The sequence below is a fragment of the Bos javanicus genome, chromosome 5, assembly GCF_032452875.1.
Source record: "Bos javanicus breed banteng chromosome 5, ARS-OSU_banteng_1.0, whole genome shotgun sequence".
Lineage (NCBI taxonomy): Eukaryota > Metazoa > Chordata > Mammalia > Artiodactyla > Bovidae > Bos > Bos javanicus.
The window spans coordinates 67440525-67467316 of NC_083872.1; the positions used below are offsets into that span (position 1 = coordinate 67440525).

General features: G+C 38.3%; 1 long non-coding RNA gene across 1 annotated transcript; it reads right to left on the bottom strand.

Moving 5' to 3' along the window:
- Nucleotides 1-15129: 15129 nt before the first annotated feature.
- On the bottom strand, nt 15130-26373 carry LOC133247818 (uncharacterized). The gene is made up of 4 exons (XR_009736515.1): nt 26049-26373; nt 23497-23589; nt 22305-22354; nt 15130-16980 (listed from the first exon to the last, which is right to left on the bottom strand). It is a non-coding gene; the product is annotated as an uncharacterized LOC133247818 (long non-coding RNA).
- Between the last annotated feature and the right edge of the window lie 419 nt (nt 26374-26792).

Consider the following 26792-nt stretch of genomic DNA (forward strand, 5'->3'; position numbering starts at 1 on the left):
GACTGTAGCCCACCAAGCTCCTCTATGCATGGAATTTTCCAGGCAAGAATACTGGAGTGGGATGTCATTTCCTACCCCAGGGGACATTCCCAACCCAGGGATCAAACCCGTGTCTCTGGCATCCCCTGCTTTGGCAGGCAGATTCTTTACCATGCGCCACCAAGGAAACCCATCTCTACAGTGAAGTGAAGTCGCTCAGTTGTGTCCGACTCTTTGCAACCCCATGGACTGTAGCCTATCAGGCTCCTCCGTCCATGGGATTTTCCAGGCAAGAGTGCTGAAGTGGATTGCCATTTCCTTCTCCAGGGGATCTTTCCGACCCAGGAACAGAACCCAGGTCTCCCGTGTTGCAGGCAGACATTTTACCATCTGAGCCACGAGGGAAGCTGAATAAATCAGGGTATAATAAAATAGGTAAATACTGTTATGAAAATGAACAAATTACAGTCACAGGTAACAATGCTAAATCTTAAAAATAAATATCATGTTAAGTAAAACAAGCCAGATATTCTAAAAAATTCATGAGACACACTTGAATGGTGAAATTTAAGAGTATATAAAGGAAGTAATAACCATAACAGCTATTGTCATGGCTGGTGTGCTTCTCCTTTACAGGACCCAACACTACTCAAAGCTGCTGAGAATATTTTCTGGTGATGTCTCTCAGCCAGTCTCTCACCGGGCATTACCCTTTGCCACAGAGAACTGTACTCCCAAGGTCACATGCCCTCCCTGGGGGTTGGCTTGTGTCTAATAACTGGCCCATGTGGACTATGAAAGCCTGGTCCCATTTGCCTCAACTGAGGTCAACTCTGAAGGGCTAACCCAGCTCAGAGACTCCTGTGGGACTGGGCACTGCCTCTGGGGCAACCACATTGTGGACCAACTTCTCGCTCCTCTCATCTTGCCTTCCTGACGTTCCTCCAGGTGTGAATCCCATGAACATCCCCAGTAAACTTCTGCCTATAACTTTCCATCTTAGAGCTTGTTTGCAGGAAACTCTAAGAAAGCCTTTACCCATTATCTTTAAGAAAAAAAATGAGCAAGGGGAGAAGAGAAAAACAAACATCATGCATTAACACATATATGTGGAATTTCTAGAAAACTGGTACAGATGAACCTACTGGCAGAGTAGGAATAGAGATGTAGATGCAGAGAACGAACATGTGGACACAGTGGGGAGGGGGAAGGCAGGATGAACTGGGAGATTAGCATTGACATCGATACACTACTGTGTATGGAACAGCTGGCTAGCGGGAAGCTGCTGCATAGTACAGGGAGCTCAGCTGTGTGCTCTGTGGTGACCTAAGTGTGGAGGGAGGAGGAAGAGGGGTGTGGGAGGGAGACCCCAGAGGGAGAGGATGTACGAATACATATAACTGATTCACGTTGCTGTACAGCAGAAAGGGACTCAACATTGTAAAGCAACTACACTCCAATACAAAAAATAAAATTGAAAAAAAGAGATGTTACTGGTAAGAGGCACCTTGGTCCTTCTGGAATACCAGGCATGTTCTGTTTAGAACTGGGTGGTAGTTGTGTATATGTTCTTTCTAGAATAACTAGATCTTTCAGATCTTTTCTTTAAGTGTTCTGTATCACACAGAAATACGATTAAAAATCATTTTATTCCTCATGGAAGGCAGAAAAAATTTATTTCTGATTTAAAGGAAGTGTAACATTTGGAAACAGTGTATCCTAGGTTCCTTGTGGGTTCCTCCCCATCTTTCCACAACAATTATTTGGCTGTGACACGTGTACCTCAGCCATGTTGTGACGGCCCTGGAGCTTTCTCCACCCTGGAACATCTCCACCAAGTCTCTGGAGCCAGAACTTCGGGCTCACAGTGTCACTGAGAGGAATCAAACATCTAATCTCCTCCCCTTATTTATATACAGAGAAACAAAGGGCTCCTGGAGACGGTATCAGAGTGCCTCCAAGCTGTCCTGTTTCCTTCTAATGGAATGCTTATCTTTCCCCTACCCAATGATGAAACAATTCACTCCAGGACATGCTTTGGTCAAGGGAATGTGAGTGGAAGTGACACACATCTCCTCTGCAAGAGATTTTAAGAGTCATTGCATGATTTGTCATTCTCCCATTTTCGTCCAGACAATGTCCCAGACAGAGACTGCTCCATCCATCCAAGTCCCAGCTCAGAGCACAGCTGGCCCACAATGACCCTCTTACTCAGCTTGGGCTGCTACAACAAATACTAGAGACTGTATGGCTTAACCAACAAACATTCATTCCTCCTAGTTCTGGAGGCTGACAAGTCCACGATCAACGTGCCAGCTTATTTGGTGTCTGGTGAGAGTTCTCGGTTTGTAAATGGTTGTCTTCTGGCTGTAGCCTCACATGAAAGGCAGAGAGAGCGAGAGAGAGAAAGGAGGGGGGAACTTTAGTCTCTTCATCCCCTTATAAGCTCACCAATTCTACCATAGGGGTGGGACCCTCGTGACTTCATCTAAACTTAGTTGCCTCCCAAAGACCCACCTCCGAATACCACCACTTGGAGATTAGGGGCGTCAACATATGGATTTGTGTAGGGCAGACACAAACCTTGGGCTAAATAGCCCAAGGTACCTGATGAAGTATCACTGATAAACAGACACCATATCTAAGTTAAGCTTTTCCGGATAAGAGAAAAAATAAAACCCAAGAGGAGGAAAAACTTATATTAAATGAGAGCTGTGGATTTGATCTTGCTTTAAAAAACAACTCTGCTTTGAAGAGCTCATCAGAGACCCTCTGCAACCAGGCTGAGAAATTCTGATTAAACCACATTCCTTGCTTCCACACCTGAAAACAGTCTATGGCTGCTGTATAAAGCCAGAGCCTGCCTTTTCATTTGGGTCTATCACTTAAAACAGTTCCTTGGCACAGCTGACCCACCTTGAATACCCAGTGTTCACCACCACCACATAAAAAGACTAAGAAAGAGACAGATTTTCATCACTGGTACTCAGAGACAAGCTTAATAGAGACTCAAAGAAAAGGTCTTGGGCTTCATTTTGAACTTGCTTGAACTCCACGGGACAGCTGGCAAAAACTCGATCAAATCAAATCTTCAGAGACCAGTGACTCGGACACATCGGGACAGAATGGACAAGCCTTTGTTTCAGCTGAATCCAGGACTTATCACCTCATTCTGTCACTCATATTTTCTCAGTCCACCCACAAATCCTCCAGGATTTATTGCAGATGTAGCAAGCTTGCTGGAAATAATGGTACAGGCAAAGAAGCTAGTCAGCTATCGACTCCAAGCTCTGGGTAATACCAATGGGAAATTGTTTGCACAAAAGGGACGCTAGGGTAACAAACGGAGAGAGGGCTGTCCTATTGAAGATGCTAGGACTTTGACAAAGCTAGCATCCTAATAGTAAGCCACTAGCTTTATCTGATTCCATTCTGGGGCTAAAGGCTTCCCACATCCCTCTTTCAGCCCTCCCCAACCCCTCACACTTGTGCGTGAAAGACACAGGTTGCTTGCTTTGGTGTGCGATGTACCATGAAATGGTAATCTAGAGAATGACTACATGTATATAAACCACAAAGTGTTTTTTTGCGCAACACACACATACAAATGAATCCAAATTTCAGATCTGCAATAAATTTGTTTTTACATTGTTGACAAATGTAACAGTTAGAAGAAAGTATTAAATTATGACAAAGGGAATTAAGACTGATTTTTCTTTTCCCCAGAGTCATTTTGGGGATCTTCCTATTAAAGACACATTTTTTTTTTTTTCCTGAAGTCTGCTCAGGTTTGATTAGGAAAACATTCAGAACAATAACAATTCTATTCTTCACCCGTATGTTTGCAAAGGCAAATGTGTTTTTGGCTTCCCACTTTCATCTTCAAGCAAGCCCATTTTGGGGTAAGTTCTTGCATTCATTTCTGTTATTTTTACTCAGTGTGCTCTTACTCTGAGCAGGTGGCAACGCTGGATTCTGTGTGATGTAAATGGGCTTAGTGACCCTCATTGGAAAAGCCCTCAGCACTTTAAGTGAGGAAGAATTATCCTCATGGATAGCATTTCTCCCTTTTCCTAATCTCCTCATTTTCATAGAAACAAAGAGAAATTCTTTTTATCTGAGTTGCAATCGACTGTTAATGCTTCCAACTGACTTAATCAAGATGGATTGTTTCTCTCTATTTCCGTTTCACAGTGTTTCTCCTCAAGTTTGGTAAAAAGCATAGTAACATGGACAGACGATGAAATTTGAGGGTCACTAGACGAACTGTACAAAAAAGATCTTCACAACCCAGATAATCACGATGGTGTAATCACTCACCTAGAGCCAGACATCCTGGAATGTGAAGTCAAGTGGACCTTAGAAAGCATCACTATGAACAAAGCTAGTGGAGGTGATGGAATTCCAGTTGAGCTATTTCAAATCCTTAAAAATGATGCTGTGAAAGTGTTGCACTCAATATGCCAGCAAATTTGGAAAACTCAGCAGTGTCCTCAGGACTGGAAAAGGTCAGTTTTCATTCCAATCCCAAAGAAAGGCAATGCCAAAGAATGCTCAGACTACTGCACAATTGCACTCATCTCACACACTAGTAAAGTAATGCTCAAAATTCTCCAAGCCAGGCATCAACAATACTTCCAGATGTTCCAGCTGGTTTTAGAAAAGGCAGAGGAACCAGAGATCAAATTGCAAACATCCTCTGGATCATCAAAAAAGCAAGAGAGTTCCAGAAAAGCATCTATTTCTGCTTTATTGACTATGCCAAAGCCTTTGCCTGTGTGGATCACAATAAACTGTGGAAAATTCTGAAAGAGATGGGAATACCAGACCACCTGACCTGCCTCTTGAGAAATCTGTATGCAGGTCAGGAAGCAACAATTAGAACCAGATATGGAACAATGAACTGGTTCCAAATAGGAAAAGGAGTACATCAAGGCTGTATGTTGTCACTGTGCTTATTTAACCTGTATGCAGAGTACATCATGAGAAACATTAGGCTGGATGAAACACAAGCTGGAATCAAGATTGCCAGGAGAAATATCAATAACCTCAGATATGCAGATGACACCACCCTTATGGCAGAAAGTGAAGAACTACTAAAGAGCCTCTTGATGAAAGAGAAAGAGGAGAGTGAAAAAGTCGGCTTGAAACTCAACATTCAGAAAACAAAGATCATGGCATCCGGTCCCATCACTTCATGGCAAATAGATGGAGAAATAGTGGCAACAGTGTCAGACTTTATTTTGGGCTCCAAAATCACTGCAGGTGGTGACTGCAGCCATGAAATAAAAAGACACTTACTCCTTGGAAGAAAAGTTATGACCAAACTAGATAGTATATTAAAAAGCAGAGACATTACTTTGCCAACAAAGGTCCATCTAGTCAAAGCTATGGTGTTTCCAGTGGTCATGTATGGATGTGAGAGTTGGACTATAAAGAAAGCTGAATGCCAAAGAATTGATGCTTTTGAACTGTGGTGTTGGAGGAGACTCTAGAGAGTCCCTTGGACTCCAAGGACACTCAACCAGTCCATCCTAAAGGAGATCGGTCCTGAATATTCATTGGAAGGACTGATGTTGAAGCTGAAACTCCAATACTTTGGTCACCTGATGTGAAGAGCTGACTCATTTGAAAAGACACTGATGCTAGAAAAGATTGAAGGTAGGAGAAGGGGACAACAGAGGATGAGATGGTTGGATGGCATCACCGACTCAATGGACATGAGTTTGAGCAAGCTTTGGGAGTTGGTGATGGATAGGGATGCCTGGCCTGCTACAGTCCAGGGGGTCACAAAGAGTCAGACGCTACTGAGCGACTGAACTGAACCGAATACAACCCCTAATGTGGTTTCAGTGTGAGAGGTTACTGACAGAATGTGAAATACTGATTTTTAAAAATAAACTCTCTTCAGAATGTACTCAATATATCTATCTGTGTTTTATGGAATGATGCAGCTTCAGTAATCTGTAATAACATATATTTGAGTATATAGGCTGTTAACCTCACTCAGAAATACAAAAAGTCCTTAAAAACCAACAGTTTTCAATTCACTTATTTCATTAGGTGGCATGATACCCATTGAAACTCCATTTATGCATTATATATGCTAATTTCAACATGATCTAGGAGACATTGAAGAGAATGAAACAGACTTCAGCTTCAATCTTTATATATATATATATATATTATATGTATAAAATTCATTAGAATGCTGTGAATGTAAGCACCTATCCTGCAAAGTTTCTATCTCTGGTCTCCATTTGTTAGCTGATATCACACAATCCTCAGGACATAAGATTAATAAAAGATGATTTGCAGGCAATAAAATTCTACCAGTGTCATCCACTCTTAAAATGCCCCAAGTGTGACTCATACTGATGCAACAGCCAGTACTGAGTCACAGAATTTGGACCATTTTTCAAAGGCTAAGTCTCAGGGGACAATCTTCAGGGAAGCTCTCATTCCTGAAATTACCTCCTAGCAGATTCTAGGGACTCAACCTTTTATTCCTCCCCATCATCCTTTCATCCCTTCATCCCTTTGTGTCACTCTTTCTCATCGTGCGTGGCCAGTCAACCCTCTGGCTTGTTTACTTTCAGTTCAGTAATTAATTTTATAAACGTGAGATGGAGAGATGTGTTTTCGCTCCTACTGATTTTCAGTTTTTATGCTACAAACATTTTCTTTTCCAATGAGATTCGATTTTGTGTTTATCAAAGAACAGCATACACATAGTTTACTGAGATAAATAGAACAAGTGTGTTAAAAAAAAAATACACACACAGCCCCACGCTTTAAAAGCAATTCGTCTGTGGCCTCTTAGCTTTGTCTTCCATATTTTTAAACAATATGCCTCTGCAGCTATGTCAATTTTGACGTTTTCTATTGTCTTCCTAATTCAAGAGTTGACAGTCTATCACTTTTCTGTTCCTCCTGCTTATCTTTCCATTCTCATTATTCCAACTTTTATATTATCATAATTTTTGTTTTAATCAATAACAAATATTCATATTACTATGCCTGAGTAAATGTTCGTTGCTGAGCCAAGTCATGAATTATGGTTATATTTTTCCCCTTATCCAATTTCTACCTTGAGACAACCACTTCATTTTCTAGTTATATAATTTTCTATATTTTCAATACTTCCCAAACTCACCCAAATAAACTTTGAGTTTCTTTTTGACATTCTTTTTCCACACAGTTGGACACAGGTAATTTGACTCCTTCCACTTTCCCTCACCTAGAATCTGCTTCCTCTCTTAATCTGCAGAACCATCATCCTGAGATTTCCAGGTGCTGTTGCCCAAGACATAAATCCCTTTGCCTCTTTTATGTGTTCTATTTCATTTTGTGAATTCCATGCTTCCTCTATCACTGTTATTGTACACATCTTGATGTAACTCACCCTCTACTCCTAAAAAACAGTACATAAAAAGTTGTGTGTTTGTGTGTGTGTATGTGTGCATGTGAAAATGTCCAGCAAACTAATATGCTATCCACACAGAGGGTATACTTCCCAGCCTCATTCGCAAATGGAGACACGTGATTAAGTTTTTGCCAATGAAATGTGAGTAGTAGCAATCTCTGAAAAAAGTATATATTGCCTTTTACTCTCTTCTTTTACACTGGCTGAAATGGTGCTGGCAGGTCAGCTTCAACAATAAAAATAACATCCTGGAGGAGGCAGAGGAACAAGATAGAAGGAACTTGGGCCAACACATGATCCTATGGAACAGACTTTCCTCCCCATCTTAGACTACCCCCTTAGTTCTTGAAGAGTTAATGAGTGCAAAATTGACTTCTTTCTTATTTTATAAAGAAATCAACTTCTACCTTGTTCAAGGTAAATATTTTAGAGTCTCTTTGTTAGAACTCTTTGTTACTCTTTCACATTTCTGCTTGTCCAAGATGGATAGCCTGGAAAGATTCAAAGGCTCTGAACAAATGTGATTCAGATATAATTAATCAGTGTGGTTTGTTTTGCTTTTGTTTTTAAATATTTTTATTGTGGAAACCTCTTTTAAAATATGAAAATTAAAAAAAAAAAACATAAACCCCTATGTCCTCATCACCTGACTTCAACCCAGATCACCTCCTAACCAATCTTACTTCCATATACCTCTTACTCATTCTCCCAGACTCAGAATTATTTTGAAGCAAACTTGAAACAAGCAAATTTGAAAATATGAAACATATTTTCATCTGTAAATATTTCAGCATGTCTCTAAAAAAATTACTCTGTTAATAGCTCTATTGAAGTATAATTTACACAGAATAAAATTCATTCATTTTTGGTATTCAGCTTGTTAAATTCTGATAGTTATTTATAGTTGTGTAACCTCTATCATGATCAAAATACAGAATATTTCTATCACTGCCAAAGATCTTTCATACCTTTTGTAGACAATTCTCTCCTTTAGCCTTTAGTCCCAACTAATCTGTTTTCTGTCACTATAGTTTCTCCTTTTGTCTTATATAGTTTGTGTTTGATTTTGTTCACTGCTTTTGAGATTCACCCCTGTGATTTGTGCGTTAACAATTCAGTCTCTTTTTTTAATTGGTGTAAGTATTTCATAGTATGAATATGTTATATTAGTCAGTCATATCTGACTCTGTGATCCCATGGATTGGAGGACACCAGGCTCCTCTATCCATGGGATTCTCCAGGCAAGAATACTGGAGTAGGTTACCATTTCCTTCTTCAGGGTATCTTCCTGACCCAGGGATTGAACCTGGGTCTCCTGCATTGCAGACAGATTCTTTACCATCTGAACCACCAGGGAAGCCCTATTCATAGTATGAATACACGAGAATTTATTTGTCCATTCACTAGTTGATGGACTATTTCCAGATTTTAGCTTTTAGCAGTATAATGCTGCTGTGAATATTTGCACAGTCTTTGAATGGACATATAATTTTGTCTTTGAATGGACATATAATTTCATCTCTCTTAGATAATATTTAGGAATGAGATTGCCAGATTATATGGAAAGTATGTATTTAACTTGATAAAAAAAATTGTCAAACTCTACCAAAGTGACTGTACCATTTTGCATTCCTACTAACAGTATATGACAGTCTCAGTTGGTCACCAGCACTTGGCATTTTCAGTCTTTTTAGTCTAAACATTCTGATGAGTGTATTAGTAGTATCGTATTGCAGTTTTAATTTAATTTTTTCCTGATGGAGCAGCCCTGATGACAGCTTTCTTGCAATATTGTGAAAGATCTCTGAGCCAGAACAATACAGCTAAGGCATTCCTAGACTTTCAAGCCTCAGATACAGTGCAAGGTAATAAATGTTTGTTGCTTTATTAAGCTGCCGAGTTTCAGTGATAAGTTGTTGTACTGTAATAGATAACTAATACATCAGCCCTCTGTCAAATACGTGTTTCACAAATATTTTTAAGTCTGTAAATTGCCCTTTTGCTTCTTTGTGTTTTTAAAAGAACTTTTTAAATTTATAAAGTATATTTTTCTAATAATTGTTTTCTTTCAAAGAGTATACTTTTTGTATCCTGTTTAAGAAATTTTCACCTATAATCCGGTGTCACAAAGATTTTCTCCTATGTTTTCTTCTAGAAGTTTAACAGTTTTCCCTCTTTACAATTAAGCATTTGGTTTATTTTTAATTAAACTTTGTTGATGGTGTGAGGTGAGGGTTAATGTTCCTTCTTTTTTTCCATACAGGTAACCCATCTGTTACTTTTTTTCTCATGAATTCCTTGGAAAATTTGACCATATGGTGTGCATCGATTTCTGGACTCCCTATTCTGTTCCTCCTATCTATAAGTCTGACCTTATGCCAATACCATACTTTATTGATTACTGTAGCTTTATAGAAGCCTTGAATTAGGTAGTACAAGCCTTCCAACCTTCTGCTTTTTAAGACTGTTTTGGCTATTCTGAATACTTCACTCTTCTCATACATTTTAGAATCAGCCTATCAATTTATTTTTAAAGCATGTTAGGATTATCACTTGGATTGCATTAAATCTATAGATCAATTTGAGGAGAATTGCTGTCTTCATAATACTGGATATTCTGATCCCATACATGTAGTGTATTTCTCCATTTTTTAGATCTTCTTTAATTTGCCCATGTAGTTGTTTACAGTTTCAAGTGTTTAGGTGAAAGAGTATCTGACTTGACCCTTTATAAAACATAATTTCAGTGTCATTATTATCCACCAAATTTAATAATTATTCCTTAATATCATTAAATATCTAGTCAATGTTCATATTTATTTGATTGCTTTATAAACATGCTTCTCTCTCTTTTTTTCTTTTTTACAGTTTATTTGTTCACATTGGGACTTAAATGTGGTTCCATACAATGCAATAGGTTGATAGATTTCTCTTTTAATTTTATGCCCTTCTTTTATCTTTTTCCTGTAATGTTTTCAATGTTGTCAAAGAAAAGAAGTCATTTGTTCTCTAATGTACTAAATAGTCTGAGTTTTTCTGATGACATCTCTCTGGTGTTGCTGACTATGTTCCTCAGTCCTCTATTATTCCTGGATGACCAGATTCCATTTCAGTTTTAGGGGAGAGGACAAGACTAATTCATGGATGATGTTGAGTACATCTGTCAGAAGGTACACAACATCTGTCTCTCTTTTTCTTGATGTCAGCAGCCACCAACAATCATTGTCTATATCCACTAAATCATGAGGGGATAAGAAATGGTAAGATATTATTAATTCTATTACTATGTCTTCATTTACTATATACTTCTATATAGGAAAATACTTGCCCTTACCATCTACTTGGATAGCCTGAAGTATAATTTATATGATTTTTTTAGACATTCTACTGAGTTTAATTGGCTCCAGAAATGCTTGTAGGTCTTTGGTAACCCACTGTGTGTGGGTGTCTGTGTGTATGTACATTCACATATATTTAAGTATTTATGTAATTAAAATAATTTATAATATTGTTTAGATGTCTTGCCTGAGGAGGACCTGATTTTCTGAACCTGAGCTGCCATGACAGGGTTCATAGGCTTTAGAATATTAGTTCTCCCTAATATCACAGAACATAAGTGGGAAAATCACATTGTACAGTCTATTGGTACAAATCTGTGATCTCTCTTTTTCTTTTTGTCGTGGTGGGACTCAGGTGCCACTGAAGATGTTTTGTGAAGGCTTGTTGAACAATACCTAACTTTTTATTCATTTATTTTTTAATTGAAGGAAAATTGCTTTACAATGTTATTTTAGTTTCTGCCATACAACAATGCAATTCAGCCATAACTATATATATACATATATCATCTCCCTCTTGAGCCTCTCTATATAACAAGTACCTAACTTTTTGAGGGAGGTACCATGGCATATAACAATCATCTAAAGATCCCTTTTTCCAAAACACTGATAAATGCAGTTTCTACAGACTGTGTCCCTTTTCATTGCAGCACTGACAGCTCAGTTCCTCCCCTCACAAAGTTCTAGTTTATCTAGCAAGAGGTTTTCTATATTTAAAAAATAGGCTGATGAGCTGTTATTTGAAAGATGTATCCAGAGTAATATATAAAGTTATGTACTTAGCTACTTAGGTGGGGCAGTGGTAAAGAATCTGCCTGCCAATGCAGGAGATACAAGAGAGGTGGGTTCAATCACTGGGTAAGGAAGATTCCCTGAAGGAGGAAATGGCAACTCACTCCAGTATTCTTGCTGGAAGAATCCCATACACAGAGGAGCCTGGCAGGCTACAATCCATGGGGTTGCAAAGAGTTGGACACAACTTAGTAACTGAGCACACATCCAGAGTAATGAGCCTGCTCACATAAAAAGATCAAAATCAAGCCTGCAGAAAAGCAGGTTCTCCTCAGGCAAGACATCTTAAGATAGAACGTCCTAACTGCCACTATTTGTCTATGGAAACAACTTTCATCATAAAGAGACACCACTGAAAACCCAAAGACACTTGGTCCCACTGACTCCCCTGAAATGCTCTCCATTCTCTCTGTTGTGTCTCCGCAAGGTTGGCCATTGGAGAGAAGGTGTCCATATTCATGCCACATTTCCAATATCCTGACACCTCTACTCATCTCTCCCAGACCAAACCCCACAAAAACTGTCAAAAAGTGGTCCCTTTTCTGTTAGGGGCTCCCCCATGTTCCCCAAGAACGAATCTACTATTCAAAGTTCTTCTCAACCAAAAATCTTCTCCATCCACCAAAGTCAATACCCTGCAGTGGCAGATCATTTCACCCTCAAATGACTCTCAATGAGTATTTATCAAAGGGAAGAGAAATGATCAATCCTTTTCCAAAACAAAAGGAGACATTTCAGTGAAGGGGAGAGTGAAGGAGAAGGAAATAAACCTTTCCTGGCCTCTGTTTGTGCTAAGAAATGGTCCTAGATATTTTATTATATTAATACGGACATTTCATTGCATTATTACTAACACCAACACCAATTTTAACATTAACAAATACTGACTCTGATACTGATAATAATGTTGACACCAGTACTAGTGCAAATATTAATAGAAATACTATCTACTGATACCAATACTAGCAAATATTGATATTGATACTGATACTAACACAACATTTTCAGGTTTTAATCCACATGGAGGGATCCAAAGAGAGTAAAACTCCTGGCTTCTTACCCTCTCCCTTGCCTATCCTCTTCATGGAGAAGGAATGAGTTATCTAACAGAAAGGCCGTAATCCCTGAAGATTAGTCACTTTTCATCTCTGCCTGTCCAAGAACCGCCCACAAGAGGCAGTGATCCTAGGTAAGAGTGTCTATAGAACTCAATGTCTTTCAGGTCCTGTCTAAAGGCTTGGATCTGAGGGCTGGTGGTACAGAAAGTAGGTTGGCCCATTTGACAACCTAGCTAAGTGACCCCTCCAACAAAGCACCATCCATCACAAAGTTGATACTTTCTGGAGCAGGATGAAAATACCCAAGACTTGGAACACAGGACTCAATAAAGAAATAGAAATTAAGAGTTTTTGTACACATTGGATGGGGAAAATGAACTGACCTGGGACTGGAACTGTTTACACTGAAAATTTCTAAATTTCCTAAGAAGACAAACATCTCAAAAGCCTTCCTCTGAGAGAGGAGATAATAGAGTCCTTCCTTCCATACTACCTGTTATGGACTGATTTGTGTCCCCTACAGATCATATGCTGAAGTCCCAGCACCTCAGATTGTAACTGTATTTGCAGATAAGAACTTTAAAGAGATAATTTAGTTAAATGAGATCATAAGGGAGGCCTCACATTCAATATGACCAGTATCCTTATAATGAGAGGAAATTTGGACTCAGACGTGCAGACACACAGAGGCAAGGCCATGTGAAAACACAGGGAAAAGACAGCCATTTGCAAGCCAAGGAGAGAGGCGTTGGGAGAAACCAATCCAGACAATGCCTTTGTCTTGAACTAGCCCCCAGAACTGTGACAAAATTAATTTCTGTTGTTTCATTAAGCCACCTGGTCTGTAGAGCTTTGCTACAGCAGCCCCAGCTGTAGCTGTGCTTAAGTTCACAGATCATGGGCACTGAGCAACAAGCATGGACTCAGAGTCAACCTGGCAGAGGCATCAAGACACCTTTTTCTGTTTCTGCTCCTTCCCTCTCCTCTGAACCTGTGTTATGGTCGGTGGCAGCATATCATTTGTTCTAGAAATGTGATTCTTCCTGAGGTAGCAGTGGTTCCTGCATTTCTATCAAAGGAAAAAAAAAATCTACCCACTGTTATTTTTAATTTCCCTTGGATTTGAACTTATTCCCACAACAGAGGAATCTGAGGAAGAGCTCAGGGGTGAATTCATTTAGGATGGCCAGATAACACGCAGGATGCCCAGGTACATGTGAATCTCAGATAAATGACGAATAATTTTTTTTAGTCTAAGTATATTCAAAATACTGCATATTAGTCATTGTTCTGAATTTCATATGTAACTGGGCATCCTGTTTGCTAAATACAGCAACTGTACATTCAGAGCATCTTACTAACAGAAAATAAGACAGTAAACCAACAAGAGATGTGAAAACTACCAAGTCCTTGAGAATAAGAAGCAGGAACTCACCTTAGTATCTGCACCACCTATTCACACACACACACACACACACACACACACACCATGAGGTACTCATCACAGTGTCTGCCTCAAAAGCACCAATGACCAGTTGTTGAATCGAACTAAGGTTTTAAAATTCAATTAATGTCTCCATTCAAGAAGACCATGAATGGCAAAATGCTACTAAAAAGTATAAATTAAAAAAATAAGTCAACAATTACCTGATTCTAAAGCTAAAAGGAGTTAAGAACCACCTCTCTATTGCCTTATTCCCTAGGGGTTGGGGATAAACATGGCTCAGTGTGCTTCCATGACTTATCTAAGACCTTATATTTGGCAGTAGCTTATCTGGGGCTATAATCAGACCACCCTAAGTTTGTAATGCTCCTCCCACACCCTGACACTAAAAATATTTCTGACAAAGGCAAACATTTTCTGGCCTAGAAAATTCCATGTCTACCTTCTCGACCAGCTGCTTCAGCCATGTAAACAACCAACATCCACCAAGCTATTATGCATATTCTTTAGAGAAATCCAAGAAAGAGCTTTGCCCTTTCTTAAGCTCATAAAGAGTACTCTTACAGATGGGTGAAACAAAATAATAGGTCAAAAATAAATATAACTGCTGAAAAATTTTTAAGGCCTTTTACGTGAAACTGCTTTTCACTGATAGACACATCCGATTATACTAAAGAGCTTCTTTATCCATTTTTTTAAAGGGTGGCAGCCTCAGTTCAATAGTGTTAGTGAGACAATCCCTTAAGCTGTGTCAAAATGCCAGTTATCCGAGATGCCACCCAGATTTGAATGATTTAGAGAGAGACAAAACACACAGAAAGAAGGAATCATCTTTTGACTACTGCTGCTTTTGACAAGGCCCCTCCCCCCCTTTTTCCTGAAGCATCTTTCTCTATCAGTGGTGACAAGTGTCAATCAAACCTTCCATAGCTGAGGAAGGGGGAGGAATGGGCAGTGAAGCCAAGGAGAGGGGCAGGAGGAAGAAACATGAAACATTCTTGAACAATTGCTCAAGGAAGATTCCCTATCAGTGTGTGGTCTGGGAGAAAGAAGTCTTTTCCTCCCCCCACCCCACCCCCCAACCCCCGCTTCTAATCTCTAACCGACTATTTACCTCTTTTTATCAACTTGAATCTCTCTGTTGCTCCAAAGGCTCCAAAAGCCAGGATTAAGCTGCTTTGTTGCCAACGATTAGCAGGTTTGCTTGTAGTTTCAACATCTTCAGCAACAGCTGAATGTCAAATGATTCAGGAAATACTAGCCTTATTTTGGCCAAAGCCATATGAATGCTTGAAATAAAATGGGGGAACATTATCCTATAGAGAAGGTTCTAGAACATTCCATGTACATGTTTAATATGGGCAGAATGAGAACTCTGTCATTTGTATTTCTGTCTTTTTTTTTTTTAATGCAGTCATGATTTTGAAAAATATCACATACAGCAACCTCTTGTCTCAAAGAAAACATCCAGTTTAAGTCCTAGACTCTAGGAAATGTTTAATCCAAACACATTTACACAGAGGCACATTTACCAACAAAACAAAACACTCATGAAGTATTTTGAGGTTCAAAATCCACATTGCAAAAAAAACAAAAAAACAAAAAAAAATCCACATAGCATTCATTTTTTTGAATACCTACTATGTTCTAGGTACTGTGTTGGAAAATAAAGAAATAAAAAGAATAAAATCCATTCCCAGTTTTCAAGAGTTGTCTACTGCACTCACTTATATACACTTTAATCATTAAAAAACCCTCAATAATATAATTACCTGAGGCTCTGCTATGTTATTTATGCAGCCTGGAAGGTCAGGGACTATACTTTCATCTTCTATATCCTCTAACAGTGGTCCCCAGTAGTTTTGGCACCAGGGACCAGTTTCGTGGAACACAATTTTTCCACAGATCAGGAAGGGGGAGGAATGGTTTAGGGATGATTCAAGTGCATTACATTTATTGTGCACTTTATTTCTAATCTTATGCCACCACTGATCTGACAAGAGGTACTGGTCTGTGGGCTGGAGGCTGGGGACCCCTATTCTATTATACTTCACACCAATCTTCCAAATAGTAGTTTCTCAAGGTAGTATCATGATGTAGGGAAAGGTACTAATAGAGAGTCAGAGGCTCAGGCTCTCATTGATTTTGTGGACATAGACAAACCCCTTAATCAGTGGGTCCTTTTGGCTTTCTGCATTTATAATGAGGGAAATCCCTTTCCATCCTCCCGTTCAATGCCAATGTCTGTGATTCCTTGACCTTGGGGCAAGGAGACTGAATAGCAGACTTTAAGGATCTTTTCTGATATTAAGCAACTTGAGGGCAGAATTTGTCTCTCTCACTGAATCCTCAACGACACAGAGGACTGTAATAAAGATTGACATGCTTGAAATTTATGTCAAAAGTCTATGAAGCAGATAAGAAAGCAGTGAGAGTAGCTTCAGCAAGTTCCTAGGGCTCAAGATATAGGAAAGATCTAGAGCAGACACAACTTTATATATGGTAACATTTGAGGCAACCAGCATGTCCATGGGTCTTACAGACAGGAGGGGATAATTGTCGAGTACTCCCAGGTAATAATGTACTATAGGAATGGGACCTATAGGACTATAGGATGAAGAGAAGACCACAGTCTTGGTAGAGCTTGAAATACTAGCTTTACAAATGAGACTTTCCCCATTTCCCTTGTGTAAATATATTTTGCCTACAAGGAAAATTTCTCCCATCCCTGAGTGAATCTACTTCCTGTCCCTACCTGGATGCCCCACCTCAAATTAGGAACACAATAGTGCACTTACCTTGTGTGGGGTACCAGGAGGGGACTGGATCAAGCCCAAGAGTGTTACCTGTCCTGCTTCTTTCTCAGGAATCTTGCTTTATCATTTCTCTCATCTTCTACGGTACCACCAGCCTCCTCCTCTCCATCATCTTCTTTCACTCAGTCTACAAACATGCTCAATTTATTTTAATCCATTCATTCTTAAATTGTAAATCACTTTGGATTTTATTTAAATACTCTCTGGGAATGACATCTGTTTTTCTCTTTCCCATTTTTATAGTTTTCAATTCTTTTTCTTGTCATTGCTGTCTAGAGTCTTAGATATAGGATTGATTAGACATGGTGATAGTAAATATCTTTGCCTTATTTCATAGCTATAAGGGAATGACTTTAGTGTTTGCAGTAAATATTTATTAGTGATCTTTTGCCAGATGAAGCATATTTCTTCTATTTCTAGTTTGCTAGGAGAATTTTTTTGCAAATGTGCTTTAATTGTATTAATTTTTCTGTATCTCTTTATATGATGAATTACAATAATAAATTTTCTAGTGATGATCCTAACATCCATTTCTGGGATGAGCTCAAATTACAGAGTGCTTTTCTAAATGAGCTTTGCTAATAATTTTTAGAATTTTTCATCTACATTCATGAGTGAGTTACACTTTTTTTAAAGTTTTTTTGGTGTGGACTATTTTTTTAAAGTCTTTATTGAGTTTATTGGGGGATTCCCTGTTGGCTCAGAGGGTTTGAGTTTATTACAATATTGCTTCTGGTTTAGGTTTTGGTTCTTTGGGATATTAGTTCCCCAACTAGGGATCAAACCCACATCACCTGCACTGGTAGGTAAAGCCTTAACTGCTGGACCACCAGGGAAATCTCCATGAATGAGCTATATTTAATTTTCCTCTCATAGTTTTCTTGTCTACTAATATCAAGCTTACACAAATTCCCAAAATAAGCTGAGTAGTAAAACTTTTTTTCCCCTTGGAGAAAGATCTAAGATTAGGATTAGCTATTTATTGACTATTTTCTAGAGTTTATAAAAATCATGAGGGCATGGTGTTTTTATTGTAGGAAGATTTTAAGTTACAGATATAATTTCTCTAATGATTATAAGACCACTCAGATTTCTACATTATTTTGCATCTACTTTGGTTATTTGTAATAATTTTCTAGAGATTTGTCTTCAAAATATTTTGTTATAAAGATACTTGTCATTTTCTCTTATTATCTTTTAAATTTATGTTGCATTCATAATTATGTCCCTGTTTTCATTTCTAACATCAGTGAAGTTTTTCTTCTCTTTCTCTATTGATCCTACCAAAGGCAGGAATATTGGTCTTCTAAATAAATTAGGTATTGTTGATTTCTTTGTTGATTTTCTCAGTTTTATATTTATTTTATTTTTCATCTATTTTGTTGTTATATTAGTATATTGGATTTCTTTTTAATTTCTCTGGATTTCTTATGTTGTTCTTTGTATAACTTACGTTATTTAATTCATTAGCTTTTGACCTATCTTTTTTCTAGATGAAAGCATTCAAGGCTGTGAATTTCTCTACTATAGCTGTGTCCAACAGGTTTTATAAATATCTTTTTTATTATTCACATGATATTTATACTTTCCAGTATCATATTTTCTATAATTCATAAATCATTTCAAAGTATGCTTTAGATTTCCAAATGTATAGTTTTAAAAAATTATCTTTTCAATATCAATCTTTAATTTAATTGTGGTCTTATATACACTATTCCTTAAATTTGTTGATATCTTCTTTATGATATATAATACGGTCCATCTTTATAACTTTTTCATATGCTTAGGCAGTATCCCATACTTGCCTATTAGAATAATCTCATTAGTTTTATTCATCAAGTCTTCTATATAATTTCCTTGTTTGATTACTGTTTTGGAGAGATTTGTCATGGTAAGTTTTGAGGGTTGTGGCTGCTAAGGAAGAGCACAGCATGGTTGTGGTAAGAGTGAGGAAAGAGCACTTGATGTTATACCACCCTGCCCACACCCACTTCCTTGGTGCACATCACATCCCACTTAACTGCTTGGCATGCTGGAAGATGACAGGTCTCTATACAACTTTGTGTTTTACTTCTTTTCTTGAACCTTTCCCCCAATTCTCTCACATATTTAATATTACTAAAACATTAGGTCACTTACTCTGTTTCCCTGTCATGGCTCGCCTTTGCTCCTGCTGTTCCCTTCTCTTTTAATTATCTTCCCCAATCCACATACACATATTAAAAGCCCCACATCCTTTGATACTTTATATAGAAAACTATAAGGTCTCCATCCCAAAACTATCAGATCTAAAAATGAATTCAGCAAGGTTTCAGGCTACAAGATTAACATAGAGAAATCTGTTGTGCTTCTATACATTAATAATGAAATACCAGAAAGAGAAAGTTTTAAAAAATTCTGTTTAAAATTGCACCAAAATGAATATCTAGGAATAAACTTGACCAAGGAGGTGAAAGAACTATATTCTGAAAACTATAAAATACTGATGAAGAAAACTGAAGACTATACAAAGAAATGAAAGGATATCCTGTGTTTTGGGGCTGGAAAAATTAATATTGTTAAAATGGCTATGCTACCCAAGGCAATCTAGAGATTTAATGCAATCCCTATCAAAATACCTATGGATATTTTTTGCAGAACTAGACCAAATAATTCTAAAATTCATATGGAACCACAAATGATCCTAAATTGCCAAAACAATTTTGAGAAAATAACAAAGTTGGAGATATAACCCTCCAAGACTTCAGACTATATTACAAAGCAACTGTAATCAAAACAGCATGGTATCAACACACTCTCTCTCTCTCTCTCTCTCTCTCTCTCTCTCACACACACACACACAAAACCACAAAGATCAGTGGAACAGAATATAGAGAGAACAGAAATAAACCCATGCACTTATAATCAATTAATTTACAACAAACAAGAATATATACAATGGAGAAAACAAAAAAATATACAATGGAGAAAAGACATTTTTTTCAACAAGTGGTGCTGGGAAAGCTGGACAACCACTTGTAAAACAATGAGATTAGACCATTCTCAGGGACTTCTCTGGTGGTCCAGTGGCTAAGACTCTTGGCATGGGTTCAATCCTTGGTCAAGGAACTAGATCCCACTTGCCACAGCTAACAGTTTGTATCCTGCAACGAAGATCAAAGATTCTGAGGGCCACAACTAAGATCTGGTGCACCCAAATAAATAAAAAAATAAATCTTTTTTTAAAAAGAAGATTCCCTCACATACTGTACAAAAATAAACTCAGAATCCTTAAAGACCTAAATGTAAGAGTGGAAACCATAAAAATCCTTGAAGACAACATAGGCAGAACATAATTTGACATAAACGATAGTAATATTTTTTTTGGATTGGTGTCCCAAGGCAAAGGAAATAAAAGCAAAAATTAACAATTGGGACCTAATTAAACCAACAGCTTTTGCACAGCAAAGGAAACTATCAACAAAATGAAAATATTATGGCAGAAAATACTTGCAAATGATGTGACTAACAACAGTTAACATCCAAAAAATATAAACAGCTCTTATAATTCAGTATCAAAAGAAAAACCCAACCAAAAAGTGGGCTGAAGACCTGACTAGATGTTTTTTCTTTTTTTTCCAAAGAAGACATACAGATGGCTAATAGGCACATGAAAATATGCTCAACATCACAAATTCTTGTGTGCTTAGTCATTCAGTTGTGTCCAACTCTTTGTGACCCTGTGGACTGTAGACTGCCGGGCTCCTCAGTCTATGGGGATTCTCCAGGCAAGAATACTGGAGTGGGTTGCCATGCCCTCCTCCAGGGGATCTTCCCAATCCAGGGTTCAAACTCAGGTCTCCCACATTGCAGGCAGATTCTTTACCATCTGAGCCAAATCAAAAAACAGATATCACTTCACACCTGTCAGAATGGCTATCGTCAAAAAATCTATAAATAAGAAACATTGAAGAGGATGTGGCATATGCAAAACAGAAACAGATTCACACATATGGAAACCAAACTTGTGGTTACCAAAGAGAGGAGTGGGGAGGGACAAACAGGGGTATGTGATTCACAAACAACTGTATGTAAATAAGCAACAAGGCTTTAATATATAGCACAGGGGATTATAGTTATTATCTTATAATAACATAATGGAGTATAATCATAAAAATACTGAATCATTATGCTGTACACCTGAAAATAGTGTAACGTTGCAAATTAACTATACTTTAATCAAAAGTCATAAAATAAAAACCCCTATGTCCTTTAAGAATCTTCTCAGATTCCTCCTTTCTCTAAAAATCAATAGTACTCACTGTATTTCTCAGTTTTTAATTGCCTTATTTGGTATTGCAGATATTTTCATGAACATATATATTCTTTGTGACTCTTTGTGACCCCATGGACTATAATCCACCAGGCTTCTCTGTCCGTGGGATTCTCTAGGCAAGAATATTGAAATGGATTGCTATGCCCTCCTCCAGGGGATATTCCATATACATGTATCTATTCTCTTTGAAATTCTTTCCCTATTTAGGTTGTTGCATACTATTGAGCAGAGTTCCCTGTGCTATACAGTAGGTCTTTGTTGGTTATCCATTTTAAATATAGCAGTGTGTACATGTCAATCCCAAATTTCCTGACTATCCCTGACCGTTCCCCATTGGTAGCCATAAGTTCTACAACTTGATCATTTTTGTAGCCCCACACTACCTAGGAAAGTATCAATATATAAATACTAAAAGAATAGGCAAATTTTCATATTCAAATGCAGAAATTTTCATGTCTATAAGTTCACTAATTAAAAATCACTTTGAAAGAATCTGTCTGCCTAAACATTATAAATGTTCTGGGATAAAGCAAACTAATTATAGGATATGAATAGACTTCCATAAATACTACTGACATTTTTACATTAATTGTTGTGTAATTCAAGACCCAGATGTTCCAGACTTGTTGTACTAAAACAACTTGAATCAATTTGGCAGCTCATTTCACACCCCTGGCAGGCTTTGTGACACATCACATCCCATTTCCTACTTAGCTGGATTTGTCAACATTTTCTCCAATATGGTAACTGAATGGCTAAAGATAGAGCATCTAGAGAGGCTCAATGTTAAGATAAAAAAAACAGTAAGATACTCATCATTTTAGAAGTTGCTTTCAAATTTGATTTTTTTTCATGAAATATTAATAATTAAGATGATCTTTCTTTAGACAAAGTTGACTTCCCTGGTGGCTCAGACGGTAAAATGTCTGTCTACAATGTGGGAGACCCGGGTTCAATCCCTGGGTCGGGAAGATCCGCTGGAGAAGGAAATGGCAATCCACTCCAGTACTATTGCCTGGAAAATCCCATGGACAGAGGAGCCAGGTAGGCTACAGTCCATGGGGTTGCAAAGAGACGGACACGACTGAGTGACTTCACTTACTTACTTACTTCACTTATGTTCCCTGCTTACTTACCTTTTATGCAGAGTACATCATGCTAAATGCCAGGCTGGAAGACTCGCAACCTGGAATCAAGATTGCCAGGAGAAATATCAACAATCTCAGATATGCAGATGGTACCATTCTAATAGCAGAAAGCAAAGAGGAACTAAAGAAGCTCTTGATGAGGGGGAAAAAGGAGAGTGGAAAAGCTGGCTTAAAACTCATTCAAAAAACTAAGATGATGGCATCTGGTCCCATCACTTCATGGCAAATAGATGGGGAAAAAATGGAAACAGTGACAGACTTTATTTTCTTGGGCTCCAAAATCACTGTGGATGGTGACTTCAGCCATGAAATTAAAATACACTTGCTACTTGGAAGAAAAACTATGACAAACTTAGACAGTGTCAGGAGATGCCTTGATGGCATCACTGACTCAATAGATGTGAGTTTGAGCAAGTTCCAGGAGACAATGAAGAACAGGGAAGCCCGGTATGCTGCAGTTCATGGGGTCACAAAGAGTCGGACACAACTTAGCACCTGAACAGCAGCAATGTTTATAATGATTTTCAGAAGAATTTTTTTTCCCTATGGAAGCCTACACATATAGGTGCACCTTGTAATGGTATCAAGGTGGTAGAGGTCTGAGTATAGAGTGAGCCACATCACCTGGGTCTGAATTCAAACTCCACCATTTACTAGCCTGAGAGTTTAATCAAGTTATGTAACTTGTCTGTACTTCACTTTCCTCATCTATAAGTGGCTTTAATCCTAGAACTTGTCTAACAGTGTTGTGTGTGCATGCTCAATCGCTTTGTCATGTCCGACTCTTTGGGAGCCCGTGGACTGTATCTCACCAGTCTCCTTAGTCCATGGGATCTTCCTGGCAAGAATACTGGAGTGGATTGCCATGCTGTCCTCCAGAGGATCTGCCCGTGTCTTCTTGTATCCTGTGTTGAACCCATGTCTCCTGCATCTCCTGCATTGGCAGGTGGACTATTTACTACTGAGCCACCTGGAAAACCCCTAACAATATTGATGCGAGCATTGAGATCTCATAAACGCAAAGTTTTTAGGGGAATGCCTTTCACACATGACAAGTGAATTCCTATAAGGTTAATACTGTGCTTGGAGATCCAATTACAACAATCTTTCACTTATATGATGAATTTATGTGCTTTTAAAAATAAAGTAATGAAGAAATTTGAACTTAAAATATGTATACCTGCACTATCTTTGAAATAGCTTGTTTAAAATTCTTGCCAATTCTGGTGGTTCCATATGTCAGCAAAAAAGTTCAGAAATGCTCATAGTGACCCTGGAAAAAGAATAAGAAACTCTTCTCAGTCAAATGCAAGACTTTCTCTGGAGAATCCACCTTCTAGTTGCCATTGTTAAAGGGCTCGGAGATAATATTTTATGAAATTCTGAATGCTTTATTGTTTTTCTTCATTTTATAAACTAATTCATTTGATTTAAACATTTTGATTAACCACTACTTTTCAACATCTTAGTCATCCATTATATGCATTTGTGAGTCCGGTCTGTATTCTAACTTTACATCTGCTTTTAACCTGTCATGTCAAATGAGACATTTTAATATGGATTTTAATATGGGGATTCTAAGTGTACACTGAGATAATAAATTACTGGGTTGGATTTTGCCAGATGAACAGACTCTTTCAAGTATAACCAGAAACCTAGTTCCCCCAATGGCCTGAAAACTAAACACATCTATAAAAACACCTACCTTGAAGTCAGTGAGTTGTTGATTTGTGCCATGGGATCTGCTGGTTTTTATCACCTGAAAGTGTCTTCTTTAATCATCGTTGAAATGTACGTTTTCACTTGGATGGTATTTGTGATTATCTCAGTTCACTAAACTGCAAACCTGATTATTCTCCCAATTAAAACAGCAGTGGTTGCCTATTTCTCAGCAAGACACATGGATCCACGACAGGGTCTTGAATGACCAAGATTTCATTTCTTTCTCAGAATATTTTATACGATTCAGTAATCAGTAAAATTGGTTCTTCTACAATGGGCACCCTCTGTCATTAGTGAGAATTAGCAAAGTTCTATTGCCTTTAAGAAAAAATAAAGTGGTCTATTACTGTGAATGAATGTGCTCTTTTTTGTGTGAAGACTCCTTTTAATTTTAAGGAGGGCTTTCATGCCTTTGTGTTGTGAATTAAATCACCATTTCATGAGGTTTATCTTTGGCCAGGAAGGAATAAAATCAATCTTTCATTAAATCGGTGAGACCAAAAAATCATGCTCACCAGAAGGACTGTAGACCTGGCAGACGCAAGCACGTGTCCAATCGAGAGTGTCCAGGGACACGTCACCCTTCATCCCGTGCTCAGACACTGCAAAATGTACATTATTCCTCATAAGGAAATACCACACAATTTTCATTGGAAGGACTGATGTAGAAGCTAAAACTCCATTATTTTGGCCACCTGATGTGAAGAGCCGACTCACTGGAAAAGACCCTGATGCTGGGAAAAATTGCGAACAGAAGGAAAAGGGGGCAACAGAAGATGAAATGGTTGGATAACATCATGGATTCTATGGACATAAGTTTCAGCAAACTCCAGGAGATAGTGAAGGACAGGCAAGCCATGGAGTTGCAAAGAGTCAGACACAACTTAGTGACTGAACAACAACAATATAGTTTTTAATTGTAAACAGCTGCATTAATGTCAATATTCTTTAAGTGGCTTGTTGACATGTGGGTTTGGATATATTGGAGTTAAATCTCATGTGCTCTGAAGTATAACATGTGCAACCTGTCCTGAGAGCAATCACACAGCCTATAGATTTGTTATAACAGAACCTCCTTGGCAAACATGTTAGCTGGTGTTTCCTGGTGGGCTGGGTTGGAACTTCAAATGTCAGGTCCTCTACAATGCTGTATGTGTTTGTGTGTGTGTGTGTGTGTGTGTGTGTGTAGGGAGAGGTTGGGGATGCCAATGGAGATGAAAAAGGGGATCAAACCAAACTGAGATGAGAGACAACACTGGTTCAGTGAAAAGAGCCCAGGTCCTGGAACCAATTTCAAGCCAGCTTTGTCACTTACCCACTCGCTACCTTGGGCAGGTTCACTAGCTGAACTGTGACTCCTTATTTATAAAATGGACATATGCTTAACTCATATAGTAGTTAGAAAGATTCTTGATAATGAATGTGCTTATTCCATAGTAGGTGTATCAGTTTGTTTCCATTGTGTAGCAAACCAACCCTTGAAGGTGGTGGTTGAGTCCCCTCTCTTGAGTGCTTTAGAAAGAGCACTCAAGATGACTCCTTGAGTTTTTAGGTATTTTTTCTCAAAAACATATAGATGAGATTAAATGCACATGAGGGATTTCCATTAGGCTGCAAATAGGCACTCTATAAAAGTCGGATAAAATAAAACCTGCCTTGTGAATTTCTTGTGAGCACTGAGTTATTTCATATAAATGCTTAAAATACTGCCTAAAACATACAAAATGCTCCAGAAATTCTACATATTATCATTATTGTCATCATCATCTTCATCAGAACAGGACCAAAATGTCATCAGGGTCCCAGGAAGTCCTTGGGAACAGCTTTGGTTCTTGTTTCTCCTCTTCCTTTTGTCTAATCTCTCACCTATCTCTCTTCTCTGCATCACTTTCAGGACTTCTTTCTCTTTCTACAAATTGGTTTCCTCCTACTATCTTCCACATGTTTTTTGGTTTCTCACGATTTTGAAGTGCAAATATCCCTGGGCTGCCATGCTAAGTTAGCACTCACCTTCAGCTGTACTGCCAGGTGGAAAATTCCCTTCATGTTTCCCACCATGAAAGAAGCTGGTTAGTCCAGCTTATCTTTCTGCATTGGCCATAGGTGGTTAGATAGCCAGCTTAAGATTGACTCTCCTTGGATCAGATATCCATCTCTGGTCCAATCAGCTGTGGATGAGAAAAGTGGGTGATTTCTCTTGGAAAGGGGTATGGGGGGTATAAATAAGATTTCTCTTCTCAGTACTCTTCCAAACCATATTGGTCTGGTGAATTGAGAAGGAAACCCTGAGGATGCAGATGGCAAAAACTGTTGCTTTATCAGGATGAAGGTAGGAACTGGAGACAAAATGTGCCTGAACTTCCAGTAATGGTTGAGGAAGAACTGGGGAAAGAAGTCAGGAAAAATAAAGAGGCTATATTACCAGTAAATACAGCTCTGAAAACTAAAGCATTCAACCCACCATTATAGATCTTTTATCACGTGCAAAAACCCTTCAGATACTTCATTAGTAAAACATCAGTGTTTACTGAATGTTACCATGCACCAGGACTTTCTATGTGGCACTAGTGGTAAAGAACCTACCTGCCAATGCAGGAGACATAAAAGGCTCAGATTTGATCCCTGGGTCAGGAAGTTTCCTGGAAGAGAGCACGGCAATCCACTCCAGTATTCTTGCCTGGAGAATCCCATGGACAGAGGAGCCTGGCAGGCTACAGTCCACAGGGTCACAAAGTGTCAGACATGACTGAAGTG